Source organism: Salvelinus fontinalis, chromosome 28 (genome assembly GCF_029448725.1).
Source record: "Salvelinus fontinalis isolate EN_2023a chromosome 28, ASM2944872v1, whole genome shotgun sequence".
Taxonomy (NCBI): Eukaryota; Metazoa; Chordata; class Actinopteri; order Salmoniformes; family Salmonidae; genus Salvelinus; species Salvelinus fontinalis.
Window position 1 is genome coordinate 31,713,423 of NC_074692.1, and position 14,295 is coordinate 31,727,717.

The following is a 14,295-nucleotide window of genomic DNA, read 5'->3' on the forward strand; positions in this document are numbered from 1 at the left end:
AGGCTCCCAATCAGAGACAACCGACATCAGCTGTCTCTAATTGGGAACTCATTCAGGTAACCATAGACTCTTCTAGATCACTCACCAACATAGACAACGCTAGACATCTACACTAAACACAAAACCATATTTTACACCCCATAACCCCTTTACCAAATAAACATCCAAAACCAACAAAACATAAACATTACCCATGTCACACCCTGACCTAACTAAAATAATCAAGAAAACAAAGAATAATAAGGCCAGGGCGTGACATAACCCCCCCCTTGAGGCGCGAACTCCGGGCGCACCATACACAGTCTAGGGGAGGGTCTGGGTGGGCTCCCCTCCACGGTGGCGGCTCCGGCTCTGGTCGTAGTCCCCACGTCACCACAGTACCTAACCACCTCCTAGGCCTCCTCCAAACGACCCCCCTCCACATTAACCCCATTGCATTCAGGGGAAGTTCCGGACTAAGGGACAGCTCCGGACTAAGAACCAGTACCAGGGTCAGGGGCAGTACCAGGATAAGGGGCAGTACCAGGGTAAGGGGCAGCACCAGGGTAAGGGGCAGCACCAGGGTAAGGGGCAGCACCAGGGTAAGGGGCAGCTCCAGGGTAAGGGGCAGCTCCGGACTGAGGAATGGCAGCTCCGGACTGAAGGACTGCAGCTCCGGACTGAGGAACTGCAGCTCCGGACTGAGGGACGGCCCATGGCTGGCTGACAGATCTGGCTGCTCATGGCTGGCTAACGGATCTGGCTGCTCATGGCTGGCTAACTGATCTGGCTGCTCATGGCTGGCTGACGGATCTGGCTGCTCATGGCTGGCTGACGGATCTGGCTGCTCATGGCTGGCTGACGGATCTGGCTGCTCATGGCTAGCTGACGGATCTGGCTGCTCATGGCTAGCTGACGGATCTGGCTGCTCATGGCTAGCTGACGGATCTTGCTGCTCATGGCTAGCTGACGGATCTGGCTGCTCATGGCTAGCTGACGGATCTGGCTGCTCATGGCTAGCTGACGGATCTGGCTGCTCATGGCTAGCTGACGGATCTGGCTGCTCATGGCTGGCTGACTGATCTGGCTGCTCCTGTCTGGTTGGCGGCTCTGGCAGATCCTGTCTGGTTGGCGGCTCTGGCAGATCCTGTCTGGTTGGCGGCTCTGGCAGATCCTGTCTGACGGACGGCTCTAGCGGCTCCTGTCTGGCTGGCGGCTCTAGCGGCTCCTGTCTGGCGGACGGCTCAGTGGGCTCATGGCAGACGGGCGGCTTTGCAGGCTCATGGCAGACGGGCGGCTTTGCAGGCTCATTGCAGACGGATGGCTCAGATGGCGCTGGGGAGACGGATGGCTCAGATGGCGCTGGGGAGACGGATGGCTCAGATGGCGCTTGGCAGACGGGCAGTTCAGTCATTGCAGTGCAGACGGCAGACTCCTGCCGGCTGAGGCGCACTGTAGGCCTGGTGCGTGGTGCCGGGACTGGTGGCACCGGGCTGGGGACACGCATCTCAGGGCTAGTGCGGGGAGCAGCAACAGGACGCACAGGACTCTGGGGACACACAGGAGGCTTGGTGCGTGGTTTAGACACTGGTGGTAAAGGGCTGGAGACACGCACCATATAGCTAGTGCGTGGAGGAGGCACTGGTGGTACTGGATTGGGGCGGGGAGGTGGCGCCGGAAATACCGGACCGTGCAGGCGTACTGGCTCCCTTGAACGCCGAGCCTGCCCAACCTTACCTGGTTCTATGCTCCCCGTCGCCTGACCAGTGCGGGGAGGTGGAATAACCCGCACCGGCCTATGTAGGCGAACCGGGGACACCATGCGTAAGGCTGGTGCCATGTACGCCGGCCCGAGGAGACGCACTGGTGACCAGATGCGTTGGGCCGGCTTCATGACATATGGCTCAACGCTCAGTCTAGCCCGGCCGATACGTGGAGCTGCAATGTACCGAACCGGGCTATGCACGCGTACAGGAGACACCGTGCGCTCTACTGCGTAACACGGTGTCTGCCCGTACTCCCGCTCTCCACGGTAAGTACAGGGAGTAGGCGCAGGTTTCCTACCTGACTTCGCCACCCTCCCTTTAAGGCCCCCCCCAAGAAATTTTTGGGGTGTACTCACGGGTCTCCAGCCTTGTCTCCGTGCTGCCTCCTCATATCGCCTCCTCTCGGCTTTCGCTGCCTCCAGCTCTTCACGAGGGAGGCGATATTCTCCAGGTTGTGCCCATGGATCTTCTTCCAATTCCTCCTCCCAACTCCAGAGATCCTGTGTAGGTATGTCCTGTTGCCGCCTTCCATGCCGCTTGGTCCTATGGTGGGTAATTCTGTCATGATCGTGTACTGGAGAGAATGAGGACCAAGGCGCAGCTGGATAAGAATACATCTTCTCTTTTAATGAAACGAACGAAGATGAACATGGAACGAAAAAACACTATTACAAACAAACAAAATAACAAAACGACCGTGAAGCTACAAACGTTGTGCATAGACAGACAGGCTACAAACGTTCTACATAGACAATTTCCCACAATTAATGAGAGCCTATGGCTACCCTAAATAAGGCTCCCAATCAGAGACAACCGACATCAGCTGTCTCTAATTGGGAACTCATTCAGGTAACCATAGACTCTTCTAGATCACTCACCAACATAGACAACGCTAGACATCTACACTAAACACAAAACCATATTTTACACCCCATAACCCCTTTACCAAATAAACATCCAAAACCAACAAAACATAAACATTACCCATGTCACACCCTGACCTAACTAAAATAATCAAGAAAACAAAGAATAATAAGGCCAGGGCGTGACAGGTTTGATGTTCCATTTGCTAAAATACCTCACAGACAGAGGTAGAGAGTGAGAGAGAGAGGAAGAGAGAGAATGAGGGAGAGAGAGAGAGTGAAAGGGAGATAGAGAGAACTCTATGACATGTCTTTAGGGATAGCCAGCTCCTGTTTTGACAAACTGAGGTTCCATTGCCAATGCTAACACTGTGGAGGATTCCATGGCTACAGGCTAACACTATGTTAGTTAACCCTGGGCCAGCCAGCCAGCCAGTTTCAGCCTTGCTCCGGGCCCCGGCCCTAGGCCCAGGAACCAGACAGTGGCTCCTCTCGGGGGCCTATCACTTTGAAGGACTCCATAAATAGCCCAAGCCATTCAAAGCACAGTGTTTGGCTGTAAGCTGTTTTGACATTGCCTAATACCTCTCTTAGACTTAGCCACAGTCTGGGTTCAGGGCTCTATTCATGACAGGCGAAACGTCCTAAATGGCACCCTACTCCCTATGGGCTCTCGTCAAAAGTAATGCGCTATATAGGGAATAGTGTGCCATTTGAGACATAGCCAGGGATACAGGGGTCACGGTGCAGTGGTAGGTACATGGCTCAAGCTTGGCCTGTGGAGACAAGAGCGGCCTTTTTCTGCTCTTGTGAGTAGGAACATGGGAATGTTTCTGGCATGTGTCTCAGAAAGCTGGACTGCTAGTGATGTGAGTAATGTCAAGACTTAGCCTAACATCACTCACTCCTGTCCATCTCCCGTCAGTCTGACTGGTGTTAAAAGGCCTTCATTATGTAGACACTTTAGTCTGTGGGCTATTCTGATGGGATATTCCTAGGGATTTCTAGATTCCGCACGCACAAATGTACACACACACAAAAGTTGACATTGGCATAATGTTGAATTCGGCCAAAGCCGAAAGAAAGTGGATTGTAAGAAGCTCTGGGTAAAACTGTGAATGACGTGTGGAGAGATCTGGTTCCAACCCCTTCACAGCACTCCAGTGTTGTGCAAGACACAGACTTAGGCAGCAAGGTATTCTAAGCATGAGTTGAATGTACATGTATATATTTTGGGGGGAGAGTACAGTATATGAATAGCTTATTACTGACTAAAGAAGAACAAAATGTTTGAAAAAATATGTGACTACAACATTACAACATACACAGTTTGTCTTTGGAAAGGCAAGTGCAACTTTGTTGTGATGAGCAGGACTGTGATTACGAAACAGCAGGAAAGAGTGCCAATTATTTTACAAGGAAACCAAAATATGGCTGAGCAGTTGAAGATAAGATTCACCATGCATGCAGTCAGACCAAAGGGCTGTGGCTATTTGAAGCTGCCTTTCTTTGTGTGTTCTGCTTCAGTGAAAGGGAGACACAGTAAACTCCAGTAACCCACAGAAGACAAGTGAGTTACTCTCAGTGAAATGTGCTTTGTTCAAAAATGTATCTCTTTCCTCTCTCTTCTTGTCTTGTCACATTGAGATAAAATCGGACTGGCCGGTCCCACCCATCCCCATTTGAACTTGGCCCAGGTTGTCGTTTGTCTAAGGGGGCAACCTGGTCTCATAGACTAGATGTAATATAGTAAATGAAGATCGGGGGACAGTCAAATTAGTATGATGTGTTACATTTGGTATGGTTACTTAAGACAGAAGCTTACTTCAGGCAAAAACGAAAGGAGGGTGGTTGGAATTGGGTGGATGGGTTGGCGTTTTATTAATGCGAACGTCTAGCAACCCAAAGGTTGCGTGTTCGGATCTCATCACGGACAACTTTAGTATTTGAGCTAATTATCACCTTTGCACCTACTTACTGTTTTTTAGCTACTTAGCAACTACTTAAGCCTTTAACATAACTCCTACCTTAAAGCTGCAATATGTAACCTTTTTGGCATCTCACCCGAAATGCAAGTTATAGATCTGTCACTCATTGAAAGCAAGTCTAAGAAGCGTTAGATCTGTTCTCTGTGTGCTACTTCTATGCTTCTCGTTCTTAAGTTTTGTTTTTGCGTCTTTTACTTTCGGTTTTGTTTACTAGCTTCAAACAGCTGAAAATACAATATTTTTGGTTATGGAAAATATATATCACAGCGGTTTAGATGGTACAATGCTTCTCTACACTACACTTTCTTGTTTTGTCACATAAACTGAAATTAGGCAAACTATTAGAATTTTAGCAACCAGGAAATGGCGGAGCGATTTCTGCATAGTGCTTCTTTAACCTTAATCCCTACCTTAACCCTAACCCTAACCCTAACCTTAAGCCCTAACCCCAACCCCTAGCCTAGCCAACATTAGCCACCTAGCCAACGTTAGTGTCACATAGCTAACGTTAGCCATAATAAATTGGTATTCATAACATATCATGTTATGTATTGCAAATTGATACGAATTGTTCTACGAATTGCAATTCGTAACATATCATATGAATTATAATTCGTAACATATTACATGAATTGTCATTCGCAACATATCATACAAATTGTTGTTAGTAACATATCAAGCAAAATGAATGACTGACATCCACAAATTAATACATACCATACCAAATGTAACATATCATATCTATTTGAGTGTCCCAGATTTTCGTTTACTATGTTACATCTACCCTTGAGTCCAAGTTGGAGGGGGTGACAGGTCTTGTTGTAATTTGACTTCTAAACCTCTGGACAAACCCCATGATGTGTCTCAAGCCAAAGCACCTTGGCCTTGTCCTTTAACGTCTTTGAGGGACAAATGGTGGAGAGCAGTTGGCTTTTATTGGAGGGTTATGTCTACTGAGACCAATAACTGGTTATGCATTAGTGCCATCTATTGGTCAGTGAAAAAACACTGAGCTGTCTTTAGTGTTATGGAGGAAACTTTCCACTGAACCTTCCACGGACTATGACTGCATTGTCAATCTGACTGCTCAAAATGTGTACAGTAAAGAGTTGTTATGTTACGAACATACAAATAATACATCTGTCAATTCAATCTGCTGATCAGTTCTCATCGTAGGAAAAGTTAACAATGAAATGAATAACGGACACCATTCCCAAACCTGCTGTGTAACCACAGCACCCCTGTATCTGAGAGACATGTTGTGTTAGTGAGTGTTTATCTCTTCTCTAAGCAGACACCTGTCCAGCTAATGTTTAGTGAGGCCTAAAATCATAAAGTGATTCAATGTTAGGTAGTCTATTGTGCCCATGTATAAAGTGCTTAAATGTCTGTGTTTTTTAATTACATGTATCAAACATCAAATAATGGCAGCAGCTGGCTTATAGGTAGTGTGTACAGTGCAATAACTTATAAACATTGAATAATTACAAAAGCAACAACACAATAGGGATACAAAAAGAGTATTAGTTTTCATGGCGCATTGTCAAATAGCAGGCTAAATGTAAGAAAACCGCGGGCAGAGCAGCGAGATAAACAGACTTTAAAGGAGTATGTTGATACACTGTATCCGCCAATGAACAATCCACCTGCTGCCATCTCTCAGCGCTGCCATTCACAACCCAGAATCTCTTCCTGTGGTGCGCAAATTGACATGTCATCGCTTGACTATATTGATCAAACCTCAGGTGCAAAGTGGAGCACCACTGGACACCTTGTCCCTTTTTTTCATAAACCTCAAATACTTTAAACCCTGCCAGCCAGTGACGTGACTCTCTCCACCACCGCGGGGCTCAAAGTAAGTAAACAAGGTCTGAAAGCCTGCAATCGGTTCCCTTTAGAAAACACCACAAAACAACCTTTAACTGTAGCCTTTAGCTTTCAGGGCCATACAAACAGGAGTTAATGTGATCCTGCAGGACCAGCCCCAGTACCCATACTCCTTGCTTTAGTGTCATCTGCTGACAGCTCCTGTTAAGGCTCTATTGTGTTAACATGGACTCAGAGGACAAGGGCTAGTCATTTCAAAGCACAAAGAATGGAGCATGGTGTGTACACTCCTCTTCTCCACCTCCTTCTCTCCTCTTCTCCCTGCTCTCCTCGTCACAGCTGATTTCCTCTTACCAGAAGGCATGGCTCTCTCCTTCTCCTTTTCTGTTCTCAATCATACCTGGGTGATGAACGTCAATCACCAGGCATCTCATGTGTGGCTTTGCAGGCCAAAAGTAAACAGCAATTTACAGTATGAAACAAATTGAAAAATAATTTCACTGTAATAATTTGAGGTTTCAGATACTAACTGATACTAATTACTCACTAAATCCTAAACTATTTAGTTTTTTGTCATCTATAATTAGGGCCTTTATTCAGTCCGTATCGTGGCAGTATTGCAGAAGATCCGCTTTAAAATTGAAAGGTCATTTCCAATTGAGCTGACATTTGCTGCATTTACAGTGAATGCATTCTCCGCGGGAACATTGCTTTTATATTTTAATCGAGCTATAGTGTGGATCTTCCGCGATACTTCGGCGATACGGATTGAATCCAGCCCTTAATATTACTTTTCAAGCTAAATGTGCATGTTTCCCTTTCATTTTCCCTCTTGGATCACTTTAAACTAATGGGTCAAATTTCTTTATGTTCACCAAATGTTTCTTTTTCTGAGGATATTATGTAAGAGCAAGCAATGTTTATTTCCATATAAAAAAATCCAGAGGTCACCAAGGTTACAGACAAAGGGCTCTATGGGAGTGGAAGCCTGGTGTGTCAGGGATGACAGACGCTACCAGCTGATTGGCCGGTTCCTGCTCGGATGGGATTCGCTGTCAACAGGTCCCAATTAGCCAAATCAGAATAGGAGGAAGTGGTACAGAAAGGATACTTTGTTATAGTGCCACTGTTCTGTTTGTGAAGCTGGTGCAAAAAATAAACACAATCACTCCTTCTTTATTTCCTCTCCCATTGACCCGTTCCAGATTCTATGGGGGTGAATTAACATGGGCTTTGTTCTTGTTGTGGTGTTGCTTTGTTGATTCCCCGTCCCAAATGAACCTATGGGACAATTGTTGTGGTCCTTAATGTTACCGATGATATAAATATTGCCTGTTACTGCTGCCTCTGTGAATCTGAATAGGATTCAATGGGCCAACCTGCTTCCTGACATAAATACATCAACAAGAGGACATTGTGATAACAGACAAACACAGGGACAAATTCAAACCAGAAGTCTGGGGTTCATTGGAAATAATAGACCTTTAAAAAAGTTGTTAATGTGAAACTAGTGGAATAGAAACAGCAGACAAGCTTTGTGTCCTAGCGGAGGATGTTGAGTCATTCTAGGAACAAAAATACCAGACCCACATACATCACAGTCTGTAAAACAGAGAGTGTGTGAGTATTGTGCAAAGCAGAGGGGAACACTACAAAGCAGAATCAATGAGTTAACCAGATAACTCTTATAAACAGCCAGAGATAACTATTGAGTTTCCGGTTCCATTAAGAAAGCTAAACATAGGTATGTATTTTTGGTTGTTGAGTCAAGTAGACCATATCCATTTCAAGCTTATCTTTCAAAAAAGCAAAACATATTTTTGAATATTTCAAGTTAGATGGCTAACTCATTTGTAGTATAACCCTCTGATCTAATCAACACTTTTGCGTGGTGCTTTGTAAACTAACATGGAATAGTTTGATGACTGGAAAGTGGGCAATAAAATGTCAAATCTCTTCCAAATCAGAACAGAGTTCATTTGCACGACTGGCTGTGGTACCAGCTTGCGTTAACTCTCATATTATATTTAACATGTTTTGGGGTGTTGAATCCTTATAGTAAAGTCCATATCATGAAAGAGATGGACAGTATTCCTCCTACAGACTACGGTGTAACGTTAAACTTTTTCACTACATGGACTGACTGTCTTGCCAGGGCAGGGGTCAATGAGTGATTGGGCTTTGACCTCTGAGTAATTTTGGTGGCAATGCACGGAATGCCAGATTCATTTAGTCTGTTGGTCTGGTATCAGTGAAGGTTTCAATACCTGTAGTGACAGAGAGTGAGTGTCTAGGCTCTTGTCGGAATGCATGGACCAAAACGCAGCGTGGTAAGTGTTCATTATGTTTTATTAATCAGAAAACACTCGAACAAAATAACAAAGAGAAAAAAACGAAAAACAGTTCTGTCAGGTGCAGGCACTAAACAGAAAATAACTACCCAACAAACTCAAACGAAAAAGGACAACTTATATATGATCCCCAATCAGAGACAACGATAGATAGCTGCCTCTGATTGGGAACCACACCAACATAAAAATAAAGATACTAGAATGCCCACCCTAGTCACACCCTGGCCTAACCAAAATAGAGAATAAAAACCTCTCTATGGCCAGGGCGTGACAGTGAGGATAGACAAGTAACAAGAGAACTCTCTCTCTCCCTCCCCGCCTCTCTCTCTCTCACTCCCTCTTTCTTTCTTTCTTTCTTTCTCTCTCTCTCTCTCTCTCCCTCCCCGCCTCTCTCTCTCTCTCTCTCTCTCTCTCACTCCCTCTTTCTTTCTTTCTTTCTTTCTCTCTTTCTCTCTCTCTCTCTCTCCCCCTCTATCTGTCTCTCTTCCTCCCTCCATGTCCCCCCCTTCTCTCTCTCTCCTTCTCTCAATTCAATTTCAATTCAATTTAAGGGCTTTATTGGCATGGAAACATATGTTAACATTGCCAAAGCAATTGAAATAGATAATAAACAAAAGTGAAATCAACAACAAAAAATAACAGTAAACATTACACTCACAAAAGTTCCAAAATAATAAATACATTTCAAATGTGACGTTATGTCTATATACAGTGTTGTAATGACGTGCAAATTGTTCAAGTACAAAATTGAAAATAAATAAGCATAAATATGGGTTGTATTTACAATGGTGTTTGTTCTTCAGTGGTTGCCCTTTTCTTGTGGCAACAGGTCACAAACCTTGATGATGTGATGGCACACTGTGGTATTTCATCCAATAGATATGGGAGTTTATTAAAATTTAGTTTGTTTTAAAACAAATTGTGGGTCTGTGTAATCTTAGGGAAATATATGTCTCAAATATGGTCATACATTTGGCAGGAGGTTAGGAAGTGCAGCTCAGTTTCCACCTCATTTTGTGGGCAGTGTGCACAGCCTGTCTTCTCTTGAGAGCCAGGTCTGCCTACGGCGGCCTTTCTCAATAGCAAGGCTATGCTCACTGAGTCTGTACATAGTCGTAGCATTCCTTGAGTTTGGGTCAGTCACAGTGGTCAGGTATTCTGAAATTGTATACTCTCTGTTTAGGGCCAAATAGCATTCTAGTTTTGTTAATTCTTTCCAATGCGTCAAGTAATTATCTTTTTGTTTTCTTATGATTTGCTCTAATTGTGTTGCTGCTCTGGGGCTCTGTTTGTGTTTGTGAACAGAGCCCCAGGACTAGCTTGCTTAGGGGACTCTTCTCCAGGTTCATCTCTCTGTAGGTGATAGCTTTGTCGACTTTTCTGTTCTTTTTGTTGGCATAGAAGGCCCTTCTTGCCTTGTCTTTCAGATCGTTCACAACTTTGTGGAAATTACCTGTGGCGGTGATCTTTAGGCTGAGGTATGTATAGTTTTTTGTGTGCTCTAGGGCAACGGTGTCTAAATTGAATTTTTATTTGTGGTCCTGGCAACTGGACCTTTTTTGGAACACTATTATTTTTTGTCAGGTGCTGCTGTAGGCCCTCCTTGGTTTGGGACAGAAGCACCAGATCATCAGCAAAGAGTAGACATTTGCCTTTTAGATTCTAGTAGGGTGAGGCCGGGCTCTGCAGACTGTTCTAGTACCCTCTCCAATTCTGTGATATACAGTATATATAGTATATACAGTATAAATAGTATATATAGCCCAGTATATATAGCCCTGTGGAAAGAAATGTGTGTGTTTTTGGCCAATTTTTAAATGCACACTTGTTGTTAGTGTACATGGATTCTTAATGTTGTATGTTTTTCCCCCAACACCACTTTCCATCAATTTGTATAGCAGACCTTCATGCCAAATTGAGTCAAAAGCTTTAGGGTGTGCAGGGTGAATACGTGGTCTGTCGTACAGTAATTTGGTACAAAACCAATTTGACATTTGCTCAATGCATTGTTTTCACTGAGGAAATGTGTGAGTCTGTTGTTAATGATAATGCGGAGGATTTTCCCAAGGTTGCTGTTGACGCATATCCCACGGTAGTTATTGGGGTCAAATTTGTCTCCACTTTTGTGGATTGGGGTGATCAGTCCTTGGTTCCAAATATTGAAGAAGATGACAGAGCTAAGGATGTTAAAGAGTTTAATTATAGCCAATTTGTCACGCCCTGGCCTTAGTATTCTTTGTTTTCTTAATTATTTTAGTTAGGTCAGGGTGTGACATGGGGAATGTATGTGTTTTTGTAGTGTCTAGGGTGGTTGTAAGGTTTAGGGGGTTTATTAGAGTAGTTGGGTTTATGTTTAGTATAGTAGTCTAGCTGTGTCTATGGTTGAGTGTAGGTCTCTAGGAAAGTCTATGGTTGCCTGAATTGGGTCTCAATTAGAGACAGCTGGTTATTGTTGTCTCTGATTGGGAGCCATATTTAAGGCAACCATAGGCTTTAGCTGTTTGTGGGGAATTGTCTATGTCAGAGTGTTTAGTGTCAGCACTTCTGTTTGTATAGCTTCACGGTCGTCTGTTTTTTTGTTTTTGTAGTTTGTATAGTGTTTGTTTCGTTTTCGTCTTCTTTCTCAAATAAAGAGGATGTACTTTCCACGCGCTGCGCCTTGGTCCTCATTCTCTCCTAAAGACGATCGTGATAGAATTCCCCACCAATGCGGGATCAAGCAGCGCGAAAAGCGGCAACAGGAGCAAGGCATCAAGGATTCATGGACATGGGAGGAAATTCTGGACCGCGAAGAACCAGGAGAATATAACCGCCCCAAGCTGAGCTGGAAGCAGCGAAAGCAGAGAGGCGGCGATATGAGGAGCTAGCTCGGAGGCAGGCAAAGGATCTGGGCTACACTACGTGGGAGGAGATCGACAGGTGGGCGATCAACCCAGGGAGAGTGCCGGAGCCCGCCTGGGATTCTCTGGCGCAGTGCGAGGAGGGATACCGGCGTATGGAGGCAGCACGACAAAGCGGTAGGAAGCCTGTCAGAAAACCCCAAAACATTTCTTGGGGGGGGGCTTAAAGGGAGAGTGGCGAAGTCAGGTAGGAAACCTGCGCCTACTCCCTGTACTTACCGTGGAGAGCGAGAGTACGGGCAGACACCGTGTTACGCAGTAGAGCGCACGGTGTCTCCTGTACGTGTGCATAGCCCAGTGCGGGTTATTCCACCTCCCCGCACTGGCAGGGCTAGATTGAGTATTGAGCCGGATGTCATGAAGCCGGCACTACATATCTGGCCACCAGTGCGTCTCCTCGGGCCGGTTTACATGGCACCAGCCTTACGCATGGTGTCCCCGGTTCGCCTACATAGCCCGGTGCGGGTTATTCCACCTCCCCGCACTGGTCGGGCGACGGGGAGCATTCAACCAGGTAAGGTTGGGCAGGCTCAATGCTCAAGGGAGCCAATACGCCTGCACGGTCCGGTATTTCCGGCGCCACCTCCCCGCCCCAGTCCAGTTCCACCAGTGCCTACACCACGCACCAGGCTTCCAGTGTGTCTCCAGAGCCCTGTTCCTCCTCCACGCACTCGTCCTATGGTGCGTGTCTCCAGCCCGGTACCACCAATTCCGGCACCACGCACCAAGCCTCCTGTGCGTCTCCAGAGTCCTGTGCATCCTGTTGCTGCTCCCCGCATTAGCCCTGAGATGCGTGTCCCCAGCCCGGTACCACCAGTTCCGGCACCACGCACTAGGCCTAATGTGCGTCCCCAGGGTCCAGTATGCCCTGTTCCTTCTCCCCGCACTAGCCTGAAGGTGCGTGTCCTTAGCCCGGCGCCTCCAGTTCCGGCACCTCGCACCAGGCCTACAGTGCGCCTATTCCGGCCAGAGCCATCCGTCTCCCCAGCGCCATCTGAGCCATCCGTCTCCCCAGCGCCATCTGAGCCATCCGTCTCCCCAGCGCCATCTGAGCCATCCGTCTCCCCAGCGCCATCTGAGCCATCCGTCTCCCCAGCGCCATCTGAGCCATCCGTCTCCCCAGCGCCATCTGAGCCATCCGTCTGCCCAGTGCCGTCTGAGCCATCCGTCTGTCCCGAGCCATTAGAGCCGCCCGTCTGTCCCATGAGCAGCCAGATCCGTCAGCCAGCCATGAGCAGCCAGATCCGTCAGCCAGCCATGAGCAGCCAGATCCGTCAGCCAGCCATGAGCAGCCAGATCCGTCAGCCAGCCATGAGCAGCCAGATCCGTCAGCCAGCCATGAGCAGCCAGATCCGTCAGCCAGCCATGAGCAGCCAGATCCGTCAGCCAGCCATGAGCCGTCCAGCCAGGATCCGCCAGAGCCGTCCAGCCAAGATCCGCCAGAGCAGTCATCCAGCCAGGATCCGTCCCTCAGTCCGGAGCTGCCGTCCCTCAGTCCGGAGCTGCCCCTTATCCTGGTGCTTCCCCTTATCCTGGTGCTGCCCCTTATCCTGGTGCTGTCCCTTATCCTGTTGCTGCCCCTTAGTCCGGTGCTGCCCCTTAGTCCAGTGCTGCCCCTTAATCCAGTGGGGTTAATGTGGAGGGTGGCCATTTGGAGGAGGCTACGTAAGCGGGTAGTGACTATGGTGGGGTGGGGACCACGACCAGTGCCGGAGCCGCCGCCGTGGACGGACGCCCACCCAGACCCTCCCCTAGACTATGTGCTGGTGCGCCCGGAGTTCGCACCTTAAGCGGGGGGTTATGTCACGCCCTGGCCTTAGTATTCTTTGTTTTCTTAATTATTTTAGTTAGGTCAGGGTGTGACATGGGGAATGTATGTGTTTTTGTAGTGTCTAGGGTGGTTGTAAGGTTTAGGGGGTTTATTAGAGTAGTTGGGTTTATGTTTAGTATAGTAGTCTAGCTGTGTCTATGGTTGAGTGTAGGTCTCTAGGAAAGTCTATGGTTGCCTGAATTGGGTCTCAATTAGAGACAGCTGGTTATTGTTGTCTCTGATTGGGAGCCATATTTAAGGCAACCATAGGCTTTAGCTGTTTGTGGGGAATTGTCTATGTCAGAGTGTTTAGTGTCAGCACTTCTGTTTGTATAGCTTCACGGTCGTCTGTTTTGTTGTTTTTGTAGTTTGTATAGTGTTTGTTTCGTCTTCGTCTTCTTTCTCAAATAAAGAGGATGTACTTTCCACGCGCTGCGCCTTGGTCCTCATTCTCTCCTAAAGATGATCGTGACACAATTGGAATTTGTGAAATGTACAGTTGAAGTCGGAAGTTTACATACACTTTTTTTTACGCTACTGCTACTCTACTGCTACTCATCATATATACATAGTCACTTTAACCATATCTACAGTGGGGCAAAAAAGTATTTAGTCAGCCACCAATTGTGCAAGTTCTCCCACTTAAAAAGATGAGAGAGGCCTGTAATTTTCATCATAGGTACACTTCAACTATGACAGACAAAATGAGGGAAAAAAATCCAGAAAATCACATTGTAGGATTTTTTATGAATTTATTTGCAAATTATGGTGGAAAATAAGTATTTGGTCACCTACAACCAAGCAAGATTTC